Source organism: Ornithorhynchus anatinus, chromosome 2 (genome assembly GCF_004115215.2).
Source record: "Ornithorhynchus anatinus isolate Pmale09 chromosome 2, mOrnAna1.pri.v4, whole genome shotgun sequence".
NCBI lineage: Eukaryota > Metazoa > Chordata > Mammalia > Monotremata > Ornithorhynchidae > Ornithorhynchus > Ornithorhynchus anatinus.
This window is the reverse complement of record NC_041729.1, coordinates 103,129,739-103,148,117: the sequence shown is the minus strand read 5'-3', so window position 1 is coordinate 103,148,117 and position 18,379 is coordinate 103,129,739. Positions and strand designations below refer to the sequence as shown.

The window sequence follows — 18,379 nt, the reverse complement described above, 5'->3', positions numbered from 1 at the left end:
GGAAACTCTCCAGGTGCCACCCTGAGCACAGTAAGCACTCAGTAAGTACCACTGATAGATTGACAAGCTTATGTGAATTGCCCAAGAGTAAAGATAGATAAAGACGATAAAGACGACAAGCGACTAAATGAATGAACGGTTATATAAACGAGGGTACTAAGGTGACTGATGTGTGTGTTGGGGGGGGGTCTTTAGTATCTGTGAGTATACATGATGTGTGCACTAAGCATCTGTGTCCATGTGGGGGAAGGTGGGAGAAGACCAGTGTCTGTTGATCAAGAGAGGTGCAACTTTCCCTGGGTGAGAGAGAGAGGGAAAAAAAGAGCAAGAAAGGGGAAAGGAGAGAAAATAGAGGAGAAGATAGAGGAGAGGGGAGAGAAGAGAGAATCAATCAATCATACAATCAATCATATTTATTGGGCACTTACTATTTGCAGAGTACTGAATTAAGCACACGGGAAAGTGCAATACAACAGAATTCGCAGACATGTTTCTTGCCCATAATAATAATAATAATAATAATGCTGGTATTTGTTAAGTGCTTACTATGTGCAGAACACAGATACAGGGTAATCAAGTTGTCCCACGTGAGGCTCACAGTCTTAATCCCCATTTTACAGATGAGGGAACTGAGGCCCAGAGAAGTGAAGTGACTTGCCCACAGTCACACAGCTGACAAGTGGCAGATCCGGGATTCGATCCCTTGACCTCTGACTCCCAAGCCCGTGCTCTTTCCACTGAGCCACGCTGCTTCTCCTCTAATGAGTTTACTGTCAAGAGGGAGAGACAGACATCAATAGGAATAAATAAGTAATTTATAATATATAATTTAAAGATATGTACGTAAGTTCTGTGGGATTGGGGGTGGAGTGTATATCAAGTGTCCCAAGGTCACAGATTGAAGTGCACAGACAACACAGAAGGAAAAATGAGTCAAGGAAAGGAGGGCTTAATCGGGGAAGGCCTCTTGAAGGAGATGTGACCTTAATAATACTTTAAAGGTGCAGAGAATGATGATTTGGCATATGAGGAAGGGGAGGGTGTTCCAGGCTAGGGGGAAGATGAGGGAAAGGGGTCAGCAGTGAGATTGATGAGATCGGGGCACAGTGAATAAGCTGGTGCTAGAGGAATGGAGTGGGCTGTAGTAGAAAATTAGTGAGGTGAGGTAGGATGGGGTGAGCTGTCAGACTGTTTTAAAGCTGCTGGTAACGAATTTCTGTTTGATGTGGAGGTGGAGGGTCTTGAGGAGTAGGAAGGCATGAACTGAACGTTCTTGTTGATAAATGATTTGTGCAGCACTGAAGTAAGGATTGGAGTGGGGAGAGACAGGAGGTCGGGTGATCAGCGAGGAGGCAGATGGAGTAGACGAGGCGGGATAGGATAAGTGCTTGGATCAGCATGGTAGCATTTTGGATGGAGAGGAAAGGGCAGATTTTAGCAATGCTGTGAAAGTAGAACTGACAGAATTTCTTAACAGACTGAATATGTGGGTGGAATGAGAGTGATTAGTTGAGCACAATGCTAAGGTTACGGGCTTGTGAGGTAGAGAGGATAAAGATGTTGTCTACAGTGAAAGGAAAGGCAGGGAGAGGACATGGTTTTGGGGGGAAGAGTAGGAGTTCAGTTTTGGGCAAGTTAGTTTGAACAGAGAAGGGGGGAGAGGAGAGAGGGGAGAGAAGAGAGAGGAGAGAAGGCAGAAAAGAAGGAGGAGAGATAAGAGAGACAGGGCTTAAAAAGTACCATAAAAAAGCATTAATCCCTTTACACTCATACCATCATGTGGCAAGCAGGACTGGGGGTGATGCCTTCTTCGTCAGCACTGGGCACCATCCACATATGGCACAGTCATGGTTTTCCTGCCCATGTAGGAGCTTATACTCACTGGTGGCATAACCTACACATCACTCTCAAATCAGCCCACTTTTTTTTTCTTAGCATTTGTTAAGCACTTACTATGTGCCAGACACTTTATTAAGTGCTGGGGAAAGTACAAATATCTCAGGTTGACATAGTCCATGTCCCCCAGTCGGCTCGCAGTCTCAATCCTCATTTTACAGAGGATGGAACTGAGGCCCAGAGCAATGAAATGACTTGCCCAAGGTCACACATCAGACAAGAGGCAGAGTTGGAATTGGAATCTAGGTCCTTCTGACCCCCAGGCCTAGGCTCTGTCCACTAGACTAAGCTCCGCTTTCACTTACATGAGTCCTCCATAGTATATCCACCCAACTTCGATTTAACTGCGCTGCTTCATTGGAGCTTATGCCTCGGGTCTTTTGGCTTCTCTTGGCCAGGAGAGGGACATTATTAGGCAGAGGTACAGCACTGTATAGAGAGGGAGTGAGTTCCAGTCCAGAGGGAGGACATGGACAAGGGGTTGGTAGAGAGGTGATTTCAAGGAACACTTAGTTGGGAATACAGAAGCAAAATGGGTCATTTGTAGTAGGAAATCAGTGAGGAAAGGTCAGAGGGGAGAGGTGATTGAATGCTTAAAAGCAGATTTTATGGAGTTTCTGTTTAATGTAGGCAGAGGTGGATGCATAACTACTGGAGGTTTGTGAGGAGAAGGAAGTGGATTGAAGGTTATTTTTAGAAAAAAATATTCAGGCAGAGAGTGAAGTGAATATTAGATTGTAAGAGTCAGGAGGCAGGGAGGTCAGAATAAGAGGCTGATGCAGTAATTCATTCAATCATATTTATTGAGTACTTACTGTGTGCAGAGCACTGTACTAAGCACTTGGAAAGTACAATTCAGTGACAAATAAAGGCAATCAGTGGCCAATAACGGGTTCTCAGTCTAGGTTCAACTTGGGGTGTGATAAGTGCTTGGATGAGGATGATAGCAGTTTGGATGGAAACGGGAGGGCAGATTCGGGGAGGGCAGATTCTAGAGATGTGGAGAGATGAACCCAGTATAATGGGGGTTGAATGCACAGGTGGAGAGAGTGGATTTTAAGAAGAGGCAGGACATCTCCTCTTGAGATACTGCTGGGAAAGAAGGGAGAGTTGAAGAGGAGGAAGATCCTAGAGAGGAGCAGGGAAGATTTTAGGGAGATCACACCTGAAGGTTTCAATTTTATCAGTGAAGTATATGGCCCGAGATTTGATGAGGGTGTTCATCATCTTAAACAGCTGGACATGGGAATCAGTAAGGATTGGAGAAGTTCTGTTGCTGGGTGGAGGAGAGGGCAGAGTTAAAACAGGTGGGGACGAGTTTGAGGGTTGAGGTCAGCTTGGCATGAGGACTTCTGCCAGCAGTATTCCACAGCTCGTGCACAGGATTGGAGGAAGTGTAGTGTGGTGGTGAGCCAAGGTTAGTGGTCAGCAGAAGGATGGGGAGTACTGGACTTGGCTTCAGTAGAAGGGGATGCTGTTGGGGGTGTCGATTTTATCATTAAGAGAAAGTAGTTTAGGGTTGGAGACCAAATGGGGCAGGATGACTTTAGATAATTGGAGGGGGTCAAAAATTGAGTGGTCTCTGTGGGAAAACAGAATACATTTGCAGGGATTGGATGTGTGGGAGAGAAGGCAGGCAATGAGGTTGTGGCTGGAGAGAGGAAATTCAGAGTTGGTGAGAGTAGAGATTATAAGAATGAATGAATGTTGGTATTTGTTAAGCGCTTACTATGTGCAGAGCACTGTTCTAAGCGCTGGGGTTGATACAGGGTAATCAGGTTGTCCCACGTGAGGCTCACAGTTAATCCCCATTTTACAGATGAGGTAACTGAGGCCCAGAGAAGTGAAGTGACTTGCCCACAGTCACACAGCTGAGAAGTGGCAGAGCCGGGAGTCGAACCCATGACCTCTGACTCCAAAGCCCAGGCTCTTTCCACTGAGAGATGATGAGATTGAACAAATGTCCAAGTAGGTGAGTGAGTGAGATGGGGTGGAACAGGTAGCCATTGGAATTGATTAGTTGAAGGAAGTGGACAACCGAACATTCGTCAGGAATATCCACATGAATATTGAAGTCCCTGAGGATCACCGTAGGGATGGAAAAAGAAAGAAAGTGAGAAAGATCAAATTTCCAGCTTGTTGTCTACTATTTACTTTTTATTCTGAGACTTTATGTTAATCTCAATGATTGTTCCTTTTTAAATTTTTCTTTGTATACTCTCAGCATCGATCCAAGTACTTAATATATCCTCCTGTGATTACTACTTCAGTCTCCTTGCTGATTTCCTTGCTCTCCACTCCAGTCCATACTGCACTATGGTGCCTGGTCCATTTTTCCATTAAAACCTTTCGGTCTACACCTCCCCTCTTCTGAAGACCCTTCAGCGGTTGCCTACCTACCTCCACATCAAACAGAAACTCCTTAGAAAGGAGCTTTGAGGCACTCAATCATCTTGCTCCTTCCTACTTCAACCCGCTACCTTCCTACTACAAGTCAGCCCACACACTTCACTCCTCTAATGCCAACTTACTCACTTTACATTGAACTAGTCTATCTCAACACCAACCTCTTGCTCAAGTCCTGCCCCTGTCCTGGAACACCCTCCCTCTTCATATCCCATAGAAAATTACTCTTCCCCCCCGCAAAGCGTTATTGAAGATATGCCTTTCCCAAGAGATCTTCCCTGACTAAGCCCTCCTTTTCCTTTTCTTCCACTCCCTTCTGCATCACCCTAATTTCCTCTCTTCATTTGTCACCCCCTCCCAGTCCCGCAGCACCTATGTACATATCTGTAATTTATTTCTTTATGTTAATATCAGTCTCCCCCTCTAGACTGTAAGCTCGTTGTGAGCAGGGAATGTGTCTGTTATATTGTACTTTCCCAAAAGCTTCCTATAGTGCCCTGCCCACGGTAAGTGCTTAATAAATACAAATGATTAATTGATTGGTTAGTCATTGGTTCTAAAAGCACTCAATCAGCTCTCCTCCTCTTACGTTACCTCATCGATTCCCTATTACAACCCAATCCGCGCTTCACTCCTCTCATGCCAACCTACTCACTAAGTTGATCTGGTCCATTCGTTCAATCATATTTACTGAGAGCTTACTGTACGCAGAGCACTGTACTAAGCACTTGGAAAGTACAATTCAAACTATCTTGCTGACGACACCTTGTCCCAATCCTTCCTCTGACCTGGAACTCTCTCCCATTTCATACAGGCTATCACTCTCCCCATCGTCTAAGCCCTTCTAAAATCACATCTCCTCTGAGAGGTCTTCCCCATCTCAGCCATCATTTCACCTACTCCCTCCCTCTTCTGCTTTTCCTAAGCCCTTGGATCTGTACCCTTTAAGTACTTGATATTCACCTCGCTCTAGTCCCACAGCATCTATGAATATATCTATAATTTATTTTAATGTCAATCTCCCCCCTCTAGTCTGTAAGCTCTCTGTGGTCAGGGAACATGTCTATCAACTCTACTGTACTCTCCCATGTGCTCTGCACATGATCAATTCTGGATAAATGTGATTAATTGATTAATGCTCAGGCAAAACAGTGTGATTAGTGGAGACTGCATGGCCTAGAAATGAGGAGACATGAATTTTATTCTTGGGTCTGTCATTAGCCTGTTTTGTGACCTTGAACAAGTCATTTTTCTCTGGGCCACAGATCCCCCTTTGCAAAACTGAGCCACGAATCTCCACCTCTCCCTACCACAGCGTTGTTGTGAGGATTAAATGGGATGCCTGATGTGGAATAACTGTGGAAAAATGTGACCTTTTAATTCAGGATAGTGTATTGTGCTGATTTAGAAGACCCTAGTTGTCCTGTTCAGTTTGGTCGGCACAAGTATAGGATTAACCGGTGAGAAATGTGTTCTGCCCCGGCAGGTGGCATCCTGGCAGAAAGATACTTGAGGCTGCACATCGCGGAGTGGTTGAGGCATGATCTGTGTGTCCACAGCATGTGCCATGCTCTAGGGTCTTTCTGGAATTCCAGCTGACCTCTAGCTGCAGCTATGAAAGAACAAAACCAGAGCTGGGAGATTGCTGGATCTAGCTGGACAGCTAAGACTGTCCAAATCCATAGACTAAGGGCTCCTGTTCTCTTCATTTCAACCATCGGCAGGCATCCCCCATCATATGGATTGGGCCCCCATAGAAACCACAGAACATTAGAAGGCCCAGTCCCTGTGCTTATTGTGCTTTAAAAATACATGGGGACACCAGCAAACATAATAAATATCATATTATAAATAATATATAAAATAAGAATTGTGGTATTAAGTAACTACTATGTGCAACACACTCTACTAAGCACTGGAATTAATATGAACAAATCAGGTTGGACACAGTCTTGTCCCACATGGGGCTGACAGTCTTAATCCTCACTTACAGATGAGGTAACTGAGGTGCGGAGAAGTGAAATGACCTACCCAAAGTCACACAGCAGACAGGTCCTTCTGACTCCCAGGCCTGGGTTCTATCCATTAGGCCATGCTGCTTCCCATAACAATGCCATCACCCTCCCTAACTGTGGAAATCCCTTAAGGTTCAGTTCTGGATCCCCTTCTATTCTCCATCTGCCCCCACTTCCTTGGAGAACTCTTTCGCTCCCATGGCTTGAACTACCATCTTTAGGCATATGATTCCCAAGTTATTTAAGATAATCACTCAATCACTGCTATTTATTGAGTGTTTACTGTATGTAGAGCACTGTACTAAATGCTAGGTAGACATTCTCCCTGCCCACAAGGAACTTACATTCTAGTGGAGTTCTCCCCTCCTAGACTGGATGCTCATTATGGGCAGGAAATGTATATGTTTATTGTACTCTCCCAAGCACTTAGTACAGTGTTCTGCAAACAGTGAGCTCTCAATAAATGAATGAATGGGGGGAGGCAGATGTTAAATTATAGATAGGGGAAACAGCAGAGGACAAGGGTATGTATTAAGTGCTATGGGGTTAGGGATGGGGTGAGCATCAAAGTGCAACTCCATGTGCTTAAGTGATGAAGAAGGGAGGGTAAATAAAGTGGGGAAAAGAGCAGTTAGTCAGGGAAGACTTCTTGGAGGAGGTATGATTTTAGTATGGCTTTAAAGAAGGGGAGAATGACGTGTCCAATGTGAAGTGGGAGAGATTTCCAGACCGGAAGGAGGATGTGGTTAAGAGATCAACCTTGAGACATTTGAGATTGAGATACAGGGAGTAGCTTCTAACGAAGCGTGTGGGTTGAGTTGAAGCAGCTGAGCGGTATTAGGAAGGAGAGAGTAGACCTGACTGAGTGGGATAATGTGATTCTCATTATCATTGATGCTTTGCTCTCTTTCACATTCAGTCTGTTGACAGATCATGCTGGTTTTTTGTTTTTTATTTTCTTTTTCTCCAGAACATTTCCAGATTCCACTTTTTTAGTTTCCATCCAGCAGTCTCCACTCTGGTCCAGGGCCTGATTACATCTAGCCTGAGTATTGCATTAGTCTCCTGCCTCTTCTCTCTGCTGCCTGGATCACCGTTCTAAAATGTCATCTTCAATTATAGCTCTCCTCCTCAAAAGTCTCCAATGACTGCCCATTCATCTCTGCATCAAACAGAAGCTCTTGACATTTGGCTTCTAAGACACTCTCCATCAACCCTCTCTCCCTCTTCCCTATCTACTCTCCCCTTACAAGGCTCCAGCCTTGTAAGCCACTGTTCCCCCCCACCCCCCAAGCCCACCAACTCAATGTGCCTTATTCTCTACTCTTCCCACCTCTGCCCCGGTGACTCATGCCCATCCTCCTGCCTGAAACTCACTCCCCCTCAAGTCTGCCAAATCAGAGCTGTCACGATTTTTAAAAATCCCTGCTGAACCCCCACCCTCAACCGGGCGGCTTTTCCTGATTAATTTTTCTCCTCCCCAGATCACATCCTCTCGATTAGCTTCTAAGTAGGGTTGTGCCACTTCTGCCCTTTTGCATTCTCCACTTCCCTTTGACACTTCTGCACATAGTGCTTTTTGAATTCTATTTGAGGACTCCTTTCACTTTATAAACTATTTAAGCCTGTCTCTCTGGCTGGACTATAAGGTCCTTGTGGACATGGAGAGTGTTTTCTACTTGAGAAGCAGCATGGTGGACTGTATTTAAAAAAAAAAAAGTGAGCCCCAAGTGGGACAGTCTGATTACCCTGTATCTCCCCCAGCGCTTAGAACAGTGCTGTGCACATAGTAAGCGCTTAACAAGTATCAGAATTATTATTATTAAAGAGCACGGCCCTGGGAGTCAGAAGGTCATGGGTTCTAATCCCAGCTCTGCCACTTGTCCGCTGTTGACCTTGTGCAAGTCAATTCACTTCTTTGGGTCTCTGTTCCTTTAGCTGTAAAATGAGGATTGAGACTGTGAGCCCATGGGGGACAGGGACTGTGTCAACATGATTTGCTTGTATCCACCCCAGAGCTTAATACAGTGCCTGGCATACAGTAATCACTTAAATACTATGCTCTTCCGAATGCCAGTATAGTGCTCTGCATGCGGTAGGTGCTCAGTAAGTGCTCTTGATTGAGTGAGTGACTACTACTCTTTCCCCTAGAGCTGTCTGAGCTGGACTCTCACTCTCCCCCACTCTGGTGACTGGCCAGACCTGATAGCTTCTCAGCGGGTCTGGATTACCCCACATTGGATCCATTTCATCCACTGGCTCTGGGAAGTCTGTCCAATCAGTGGGATTTATTGAGCTCTTAACTGTTTGCAAATCACTGTGATTTGGGGAAAGTACAAAATAATAGAGTAGGGAGACAGGTTCCCTGTCCACAAAGACCTTAAACACCCCCTTCCATCTCAGGCTCACCTCTCTCTTCCCCCTGTCCCTTGAGTGAAGAGTTGGGACCTAGGCACCCCGTAGCTAGATAAAGCATTACCCCGCACCTCTGCCTAATCCCTCCTGTTACCCAGAAATTCGTGAAGCAGCCTGGTGTAGTGGATAGAGCAAGGGCCTGGGAGTCAGAAGGTCATGGGTTCTAATCCCGGCTCCACCACTTGTCTGCTGTGTGAAGCTGAGCGAGTCACTTCATTTCTCTGTGTCTCAGTTACCTCATCTGTAAAATGGGGATTGAGACTGTGAGCTCCACGTGGGACAGGATCTGTGCCCAATCTGATTTGCTTGTATCCACTCCTGTGCTTAGTACAGTGCCTGGCACATAGTAAGCACTTATCAAAAACCAACCCTATTAAGTGCTTACTGTGTACAGAGCACTGTACTAAGCGCTTGGAAGAGTATAATATAATGGATTTGGTAGACGTGTTCCCTGCTCACAAGGAGTTTACAATCTAGAGGGAGAGGCGGACATTAATAGGGCGAAGCAGCGTGGCTCAGTGGAAAGAGCACGGGCTTTGGAGTCAGGGCTCATGAGTTCAAATCCCAGCTCTGCCGCTTGTCGGCTGTGTGACTGTGGGCAAGTCACTTAACTTCTCTGTGCCTCAGTTCCCTCATCTGTAAAATGGGGATTAAGACTGAGCCCCACGTGGGACAACCTGATTCCCCTATGTCTACCCCAGCGCTTAGAACAGTGCTTGGCACATAGTAAGCGCTTAACAAATACCAACATTATTATTATTATTATTATTAATAGAAATAAATTACAGGTAGATATGGATAGCCCTCTCAGGATGGTACCAGGAGAGTTTCCAGTACCCTACCAGTCTTGGCTTCGGAAGGGAGAGTCAAGCAGAGGCCCACCCATTCCATTCCTAGCTTGGCCAGTGGCTAGTGAGTGGAAGGCAATCTGCTACAAGTCAAAACTCACTCGTGCTGGGCAGCAGCAGCGTGGAAGAGAGTCGAGGGCAGAGACTCAAGTTTACTGTGTAGAAGGAAGCACTGGAAAACGGTTCATATTTAACTCTATGGATCCACTACCAGAACAATTGCAGATGGAGGTGGGACCTTCCGGGAGAGATGTGTCCATGGCGTCGCTATGGGTCGGTGTTGACAGTGGAAGACAAGACAAATACAGATAAATTCCTGAACTTAGGAACAGAACACCCATGAAATAACACGGGTCAGTGTGTCTCTTCTGCTTTAAATTATTTCAAAGTGGATGTTTCTCTTGTTTTCCCCACTAGCCCCTCCCAGGTTGCATGTGTACTAAAACGTCAGTTGTGGGGTGGGGTCCGGGCTGAGGTGTGCCAGACAGCTGATCATCTAATAATAATGATGAAGGTATTTGTTGAGTGCTTACTATGTGTCAAGCACTGTTCTAAGCACTGGGGTAGATACAAGACAGTGCTCAGCACTTAGAACAGCTTTCTGTTAGGGTGTCGGGTGCTTTTAAGTCCAGATTTACATTTTTACAGCCAAGCCCTTTTTGCAGCTCTGCAGCCTGGACACAGTGTAGAACTTCCCACTGCCTTGGGAAGGGAACATAAAGTCTCTGAGGCAGAGGAAAGGTTTCAGGGATAACCTCTTCCCCTCACCCCAGGCGTTCAACAAGTACCGTAATTACAATACAAGGCAATCAGGATGGACAGTCGGCTCTGTCACTAGTCTGCTGTGTGACCCTGGGCAAGTCACTTCTCTGTGCCCCAGTTACCTCATCTGTAAAATGGGGATTAAGAATGTGAACCTCATGTGGGACGTGGAGTATGTCCAATCTTCTATCCACGTCAGAGCTTAGTAAAGTACTTAGCACATAGTAAGCGCTTAACAAATACTATTGAAAACAAAGAAAAAACCCGGGGTTACACCTCAGGCTGGAGAGCCCGCTACAAAATGGAATCGACTGTCGAGGAGCCCGGATCTTGCCGTGCTTCCCCTACCTCCCTCGAGTACAGGATGTTTAGACATGACTTACACTTATTGAGGGCCCATTAGGCAGGAGTGTCTTGACAGTCTTAATATGATGAGTGGTCGCAGGATGCACTTAAGGAAGAGAATCAAGCACACCCAGGGGAGCGGACTAGTTCTTTGTGTCTGACATCCAGCCTGACAGATGCACGAGCTTGATGATCAACTTCTTGGGTCCCCAAGGATGAAAGGGGAGCTCTGCTTGAGAGTCAGTAACCCTTTGGAGAAGTGATCTGCTTTAGGGCTGTTTCTCCGCCATCACCTCCTCTCCCCCTTCCTCTTCCTCCCTTCTCCCCCTCACCCCCTCTTCACCCCTTCTTGCCTCTCTTCTCCACTTCTCCCCCCTCTTTCTCCTACCTCTTCCCCTCCTCCCCACCTCTTACCTTCCTCTCCCTATCTCTTAATCCCCATTTTCTCCTCTTCCTCCATCTCCCTCTTCTCTTTCCTTCCCTTCTCCCCCTTGTCTTTCTCTCACCTCCCCTTCATCTTCCCCCCTTTCCTTCTCTCCTCTTATCCCCCTCCCTCGTCCTCCTTTTCCCCCTCTCCCCTCCTCTTGCCCTCCTCTTCCCCCCTCCTCGCCCCTCTTTTCCCACTCCTGCAGCCTTCTCCCCTTCCTTTACCTCTTCCTCCCCACCCCCTCCATTTTCATCAAGGTCATCATCCACAAGTATGATGGTCAATTTTGGGTGGTTCAAAGCCGGCCGGTCCCTGTCTGTTAGGGTGCCGGGTGCTTTTAACTCCAGATTTATATTTTTACAGCCAAGCCCTTCTTGCAGCTGGCTCAATGGAAAGAGCACGGGCTTTGGAGTCAGAGGTCATGGGTTCAAATCCCGGCTCGACCACATGTCAGCTGTGTGACTTTGGGCAAGTCACTTAACTTCTCGGTGCCTCAGTTCCCTCATCTGTAAAATGGGGATTAAGATTGTGAGCCCCAAGTGGGACAACCTGATTCCCCTATGTCTACCCCAGCGCTTAGAACAGTGCTTGGCACATAGTAAGTGCTTAACAAATACCAACATTATTATTATTGCAGCTCTGCAGCCTGGACACAGTATAGAACTTCCCACTGACTTGGGAAGGGAACATAAAGCCTCTGAGGCAGAGGGAGGGTTTCAGGGATAGCCTCTCCCCCTCACCCCAAGAGAAATGCCCTATAGTTGTGGAAAGTCTGCACTGCTGTGCCAAATTCACATAGGAGTACAAAATGGCACTTGGGGCCGCATCCCGTTGAGCTGTGGGCCTGGCTCGATGCATGGGAGATATCACAGGTATCTCCTTGTTCCCAGAATCGAGGGCCCTCAGGGGCCCAGGGCAGCATCATGGCCTAGTGAATAAAGCAATGGACTGGGAGTTATTGATGTCTATCTATTTGTACTGATGTTTGTTTCCCCCCTCTCTAGACTATGAGTTCATCGTGGGCAGGGATTGCCACTCTTTATTGCTGTATTGTACTTTCCCAAGCACTTTGTACAGTGCTCTGCACACAGTAAGCGCTTAATAAATATGACTGGATGAATGAATGAACTGGGTTGGTAAAAATGTTCCCCTACTCAGAGCAGTCTTACAGTTTGGGGGCAGGAGGGGAGACAGACATTCATATGAATAAATAAGTAATTTATAATTTAAATATATGTACATAAGTGCTGTGGGGCTGGGAGTGGAGAGAATATCAAATGTCCAAATGGATCAATATCAAGGGGTGGAGTGAATATCAAATAGCTTAAGAGATCAATATCAAATGATCAAGGCTGGCTGGGTTAGTCTCTGGGAGCAGAGGCTTCATAAAGAGGGGAGACTAAATTTTCCTATTATCCCAAAGTGAAGCCAATAAAAGAAGAGGATGCACCCTTCCTCCATTCCCTTCTACAACCTGGAAAGATAGTTAATGATGAGGATTCTGAGCGAAATTTGTCTCAGTGCCATCTTTATGGGTGTGGATGTTATGGAACTCTTTCCAGTCGCCATTTCTGGCCCTGGAGCTTTAACATTTTTAAGGCAGGAGGGAGACCCATTACAGCATTGTTCCCTGTGGGACCCTGATTATGAACATGTAACTTAGTATGGGGGAGAAATCAGCCTCCGTCTTCGGTAGTTGAGGGAAATCAGTTGGTCCTTTCCCAAAGATACTCAACTCTGGTAAATTTAAAGTGCTTAATAATAATAAGAATGAATAATTATGGTACTTGTTAAGAACTTACTATCTACCAAACACGTTTCTAAGTGTTGGGGTAGATACAAGTGAATCAGGTTGGACACAGTCCCTTTCCTACATGGACTTTCCTACAAAGTCTCAATCCCCATTTTACAGATGAGGTAACTGAGGCCCAAAGAAGTAAAGTGACAGATCACACAGCTGACAAGTGGCGGAGCCAGGATTAGAATCCAGGTCCTTCTGACTCCCAGGCTTGTGCTCTAGCCACTGAGCCATGCTACTTCTCAGCTTGAACAGTAAAACCCAGTTCTTGGCTGACTCACCCAGGGATTTGCCTCAAAGCTCTCACCTATAGTCCTGGTAAGGTGGTCGGCCTCGCAGGGCACCGGCAAGGGGGATTCTGGGGCCCCCTGTTCAGAGCTGAAGCAGGAGGTGATTCTGCAATCTTTCCCATAGTGTTTTATTTCAATGTGCACTCACCATTTGGGTGTTAGAATTGAAATACCTAATCTCCCAACTCAAATGGGCCTGTGATATTTGTTAAATGCTTACTATGTGCCAAGCACTGTACTAAGTGCTGAGGTGGATTCAAGATGATCAGATCCCACATGGGGTTTACAGTAAAGGGAAGTAAAGCGACTTGCCTAAGATCACACAGCAGACAAGTGGCAGAGCTGGGAATAGAACCCAGATCCTTCAATTCAATCACTCAATAGTATTTACTGAGTGCTTACTGTGCGCAGAGCACTGTACTAAGCACTTGGAATGTACAATTAAGCAACAGATAGAGACAATCCCTGCCCAGTGACGGGCTCACAGTCTAAACGGGGGAGACAGCGAAGCAAAACAGAACAGAACAAAACATCGTCAAGATACATAGAATCAAGGGGATGTACACCTTATTAACAAAATAAATAAGGTAATAAATAATATATACAACTGAGCACAGTGCTGAGGGGAGGGGAACGGGGAAGAGCAGGGGGTGGGAGGGGAGAGCAGAGGGAAAGGGGGGCTCAGTCTGGGAAGGCCTCTTGGAGGAGGTGAGCTCTTCTAACGACCCGGCCCCTGCTCTGTCCACTAGGCCACGCGGCTTCTCAAGATAACTGGCCGAAAGGGAACCGAACACACAATCTACAGTCTACGGTGCCATCTTTACATACAAAATTCTTGTACATAGTTCAGAGAAAACAAGACAACCATATTTATTGAGAGCTTACTGTGAGCAGAGCACTGTATTAATGGTTTGATAGAGCAAGCACTCTGCTTACAACAGAGATGGTTGAGACATTCCCTGTTCACAGGGAGCTTTTACTCTAGAGAGACAGTGCTAAAATAAATTACAGATAGGGATACAAGTGCTGTGGGGCTGGGAGTGAATAAAGGGTACAATTTCAAATACAGAGGTGATGTAGAAGAGAGAGGATTTGGGGGAAAGAGAGTTTAATCGAATAGTCCTCTTGGAGGAGGTACAATGATGCTTTGAAGGTGGGGAGAGGGGTGGTCTGGGATATATGGAGAGGGAGGCTGTTCGTTCTCGGTCTCCTTCACGGGCTCCTCCACTGCCTCCCGCCCTCACCCCTTCCAGAACAGAAGGAGGATATGGGAGAGAGTTCAGTGCAAGATAGACAAGATCAGGGCACAGTGAGAAAGCTGGTACTAGAGAAGCGAAGTATGTGAGCTGGGCTACAGTAGGAGAACAGTGAGGTAAGGTAGGAGTGGGCGAACTGATTGAGTGATAGTTTCTCACCTGTTAACTGGGGAGAAAATACTGATTCTCGCTACCTTTTAGGAAGTGCCAGTGTGGCGACTGTGAGCCTCAAATGGGACATGGACTGTGTCTAAACTATCATTTATTTATCCCAGCACTCTGTGAACAGTGCTCAGCGCTGAGAACAGTGCCTGGCACATAGTAAGCGCTTAACAAATGCCATCATTATTATTATTACAGTGTCTGGCACATAGTAAATGCTTAACAGTTGCAAAAAAAAGAAAAGAAACAGGAGTCTGCCTGATCTGAACATACTTCAGTGTTTCAAATTCCATAACGATTATCATTAGTGTGTTGAATTCTAGGACCCCTTTAGTGATCCCTATTCTACCTTAAGGTTTTGTGTGTGGTTCTTTGTAATCCTGGTGATAATAGTGATAATAATTATGGTATTCAAGTACCTATTGTACACCGTCTCTGTACTACCGTGGGCTCAAGTAAAAGGGAGATCAGGGACTGAATCCCCATTTTACTGACAAGGAAACTGAGTCACAAAGCATAAGTGAGTTTGTCACAGCAGGCAAGAGCCGGAAGTGGAATTAGAACCCAGGTTGTCTGACTCCCAGGCCCATGCTTTTTCCACTAAACCATGCTGCTTCTCAAGCTCCTCAGTCAGATAACTCTTTTATTTTATAAAAAAATGATATTTGTTAAGCTCTTATTTTGTGACAAACACTGTTCTAAGTCCTGGGATAGATACAAGTGAATTAGTTTGGACCCATTCCCTGTCCCCCATGGGGCTTACAGCCTAAGTAGGAGGGAGGAGAAATCTTCCATGGTCTATCCAGCTGATGAAGTAACTTCCCATCTTATAGATCATTACTTCCTCCAAATGCTCTATAGACCTTTAGTTTGTGTGGAGATTGTCCTTTTGTCAACAAAACCCGTTAGCCTCCCAGACAAATGCTGGACTTCATGATGCTGTCATCTTTGTCTCTCTGTGTGTTGTTTGCTCAGATTCCATTCATTAGAAACTCCCACAAAATATACTTCTGGAGCTTTACCAGAACAGCCGCAAGGCATATTCTTTGGGCACTTCTGGAACGTTGTAACGTTTCCCCGAAATCAATACGCTCACAAGGATCTAATAATAACAATGCTGGCATTTGTTAAGTGCTTACTATGCACTGTCTTAAGCTCTGGGGAAGATACAAGGTAATCAGGTTGTCCCACGTGGGGCTCACAGTCTTAATCCCCATTTTACAGATGAGGTAACTGAGGCACAGAGAAGTCAGTGACTTGCCCAATCACACAGCTGACAAGTGGCAGAGCCGGGATTAGAATCCACGACCTCTTCCTACCAAGCCTGGGCTCTTTCCACTATGCCATGTGTTCATGCCTCAGCCACATCCATTGAATTCAAGGATTCAATTTGACCCCTCATGCTCCTGTATCCCAATCCACTCACCAGTATCCATCCCTTTTTCCCCCGGCTCTCACCTTGATCTGGGAGTTAGCAATAGAGGCCCAAATTGGATTTCCATTTATAAGCTTGTAATGGCTTTACTGTTTCCCTCTGGGACTGTTTTTACAAGGATAAGCTGGGGCCTGTGCTCAGGCTCGCATCTTTTCTTCACGGGGAATTCAGTGCTCCAGTATCCAGCCAAGCTGCAATCAATGATAATAATAACAATAATGTTGGCATTTATTAAGCGCTTACTATGTGCCAAGCACTGTTCTAAACGCTGGGATAGACGCAAGGGAATCAGGTTGTCGCACGTGGGACTCACAGTCTTAATCCCCATTTTCCAGATGAGGTAACTGAGGCACAGAGAAGTTAAGTGACTTGCCCACAGTCACACAGCTGACAAGTGGCAGAGCCGGGATTCGAACCCATGATCTCTGACTCCAAAGCCCGTGCTCTTTCCGCTGAGCCACGCTGCTTCTCTATAATAATAAGAATGTTGGTACTGGTTAAGCGCTTACTATGTGCAGAGCCCTATTCTATGTGCTGGGATAGATACAGGGTCATCAGGTTGTCCCACGTGAGGTTCCCACTCTAAATGCCCATTCTGCAGATGAGGTAACTGAGGCACAGATAAGTTAAGTGACTTGCCCACAGTCACACAGCTGACACGTGGCAGAGGGGGGATTCGAACCCATGACCCCTGACTCCCAAGCCTGTGCTTTTTCCACTGAGCCACGCTGCTTCTCTGGAAGATAATTATTCCAGTATCTCTCACTTTCTCCTTCCTTACCCTCACTGACGGCAACTTTCAGTGGTCAAAGAGAAGCAGTCTGCCCGGTCTGAGGCCAGAGGAAGAAAGGATTTCAGGGACATCACTTTTTTTTCAATTTGTTTTCGATAAGAATTTACTATGTGCCAAGCACTGAATTAAGCGCTGGGGTAGATACAACTTAATCAGGTTCATTCAGTCGTATTTATCGATGCAATCATTTTTACTGAGCGCCAAGGTTGGACACAGTCCATGTCCTACAGTCTTAATTTCCATTTTATAGTTGAGAAAACTGAGGCACAGAGAAGTCAAGTGACTTGCTCATAGACACACAGTAGGCAAACATTGAAACTGGGATTAGAAGCCGTGTCCTTCTGACTCCCAGGCCCTTGCTCTCTCCACTTGGCCACGTTGCTTCTCTTTATCTCTGGTGTGCAAGGACTCATCTATCATTATTACTGTTATTGTACTTATTAAATTCTTACTATGCATCAAGCACCATTCCAAGCGCTGCAATAGATAGAAGTCAATCAGATGGGAGACAGTCCCTGGCCTAAACGGGGCTCATAAAGTTTAGTGGCCACCCAGATCATCATCCCCGACTAGTCGAACTGGAGTCTCGGCATATTGCTGCCATGTATTGTAATTACTACTGTAGGAAGGAAAAGCTCCATTTCAGATCTTTCTTCTCTTTTCAGGTGTCGCCCCTCTGATGCCATGTTAGGACCAATTTGCCAAGTTGGGAAACTTGAAAGTTTCGATGAAACTTGCACAAAAGAATACCGATGGCTTGTAATCTGCTCCCATTTGCCCTGCCGTCGCGACACCGTATTGCTTGGGGTTCTTCTGTTCCTGAATTTACAGAACGTTTTTTTTTCCTCCTAGAAGATAGAAAAATGAATTCAGTTTATTGAGGGTGAGAATTTAATTGAGTCTCCAAACATGGGCCTTTTTAGGAGAAAAGAATCTGGGAATGATTGTGGACTGTATAAAAGAGCACACGCCTGGGTGTTGGAGGACTAATTAAAAGTTCTAATCTTGGCTCCACCACTTGCCTGCTGTATGACCCTGGGCAAGTCACATAACTTCTCTATGCCTCGGTTTCCTCATCTGCAAAGTGGAGGTTCAGTACCTGTTCCCCTTCCTACTTAGATTGGGAGACCAATGTGGGACAAGGACTGTGTCCAACCTGATCCTACCTACCCCAGCACTTAGAGCAGTGCTTGACACCTAGAAAGTGCTTAATAAATCCCACAGTTGTTGTTCCCCTTGGCTGAATAGTCAGAGGAGAAGAGAAGGTGGACAGCTGCAGAAGCCGTTTAGAAAGTGCTTGGTGCCTTTTTTGTGCACCAAACATATCAACCCAGGAGAGATAAGGTCTTGGCCCTCTGCAGTCTCATACCTGAATTCTGTCAACCTTTACGGTGGCAGACTGCTTTGGGATGGTGCTTCCAATTTCTCCTGGGCACTTTCACATCCATGATCTCCTTTTGCCCTTGTGACATCTCTAGGAGGGATGAAGAGGCCGGTGTTATTTCAGTGAGTCAGAAACCGAAGCCTAGAG

General features: G+C 45.9%; 1 long non-coding RNA gene and 1 other non-coding gene across 2 annotated transcripts; both read left to right on the top strand.

Moving 5' to 3' along the window:
- Positions 1-3,244: 3,244 nt before the first annotated feature.
- LOC114806291 lies at positions 3,245-17,846 on the top strand. Its single transcript, XR_003754322.2, has 3 exons — positions 3,245-3,313; positions 9,795-9,933; positions 17,514-17,846. It is a non-coding gene; the product is annotated as an uncharacterized LOC114806291 (long non-coding RNA).
- Positions 9,534-9,671, top strand: LOC114809795. Its single transcript, XR_003757571.1, has one exon. It is a non-coding gene; the product is annotated as a small nucleolar RNA SNORA7 (small nucleolar RNA).
- Positions 17,847-18,379: the final 533 nt, after the last annotated feature.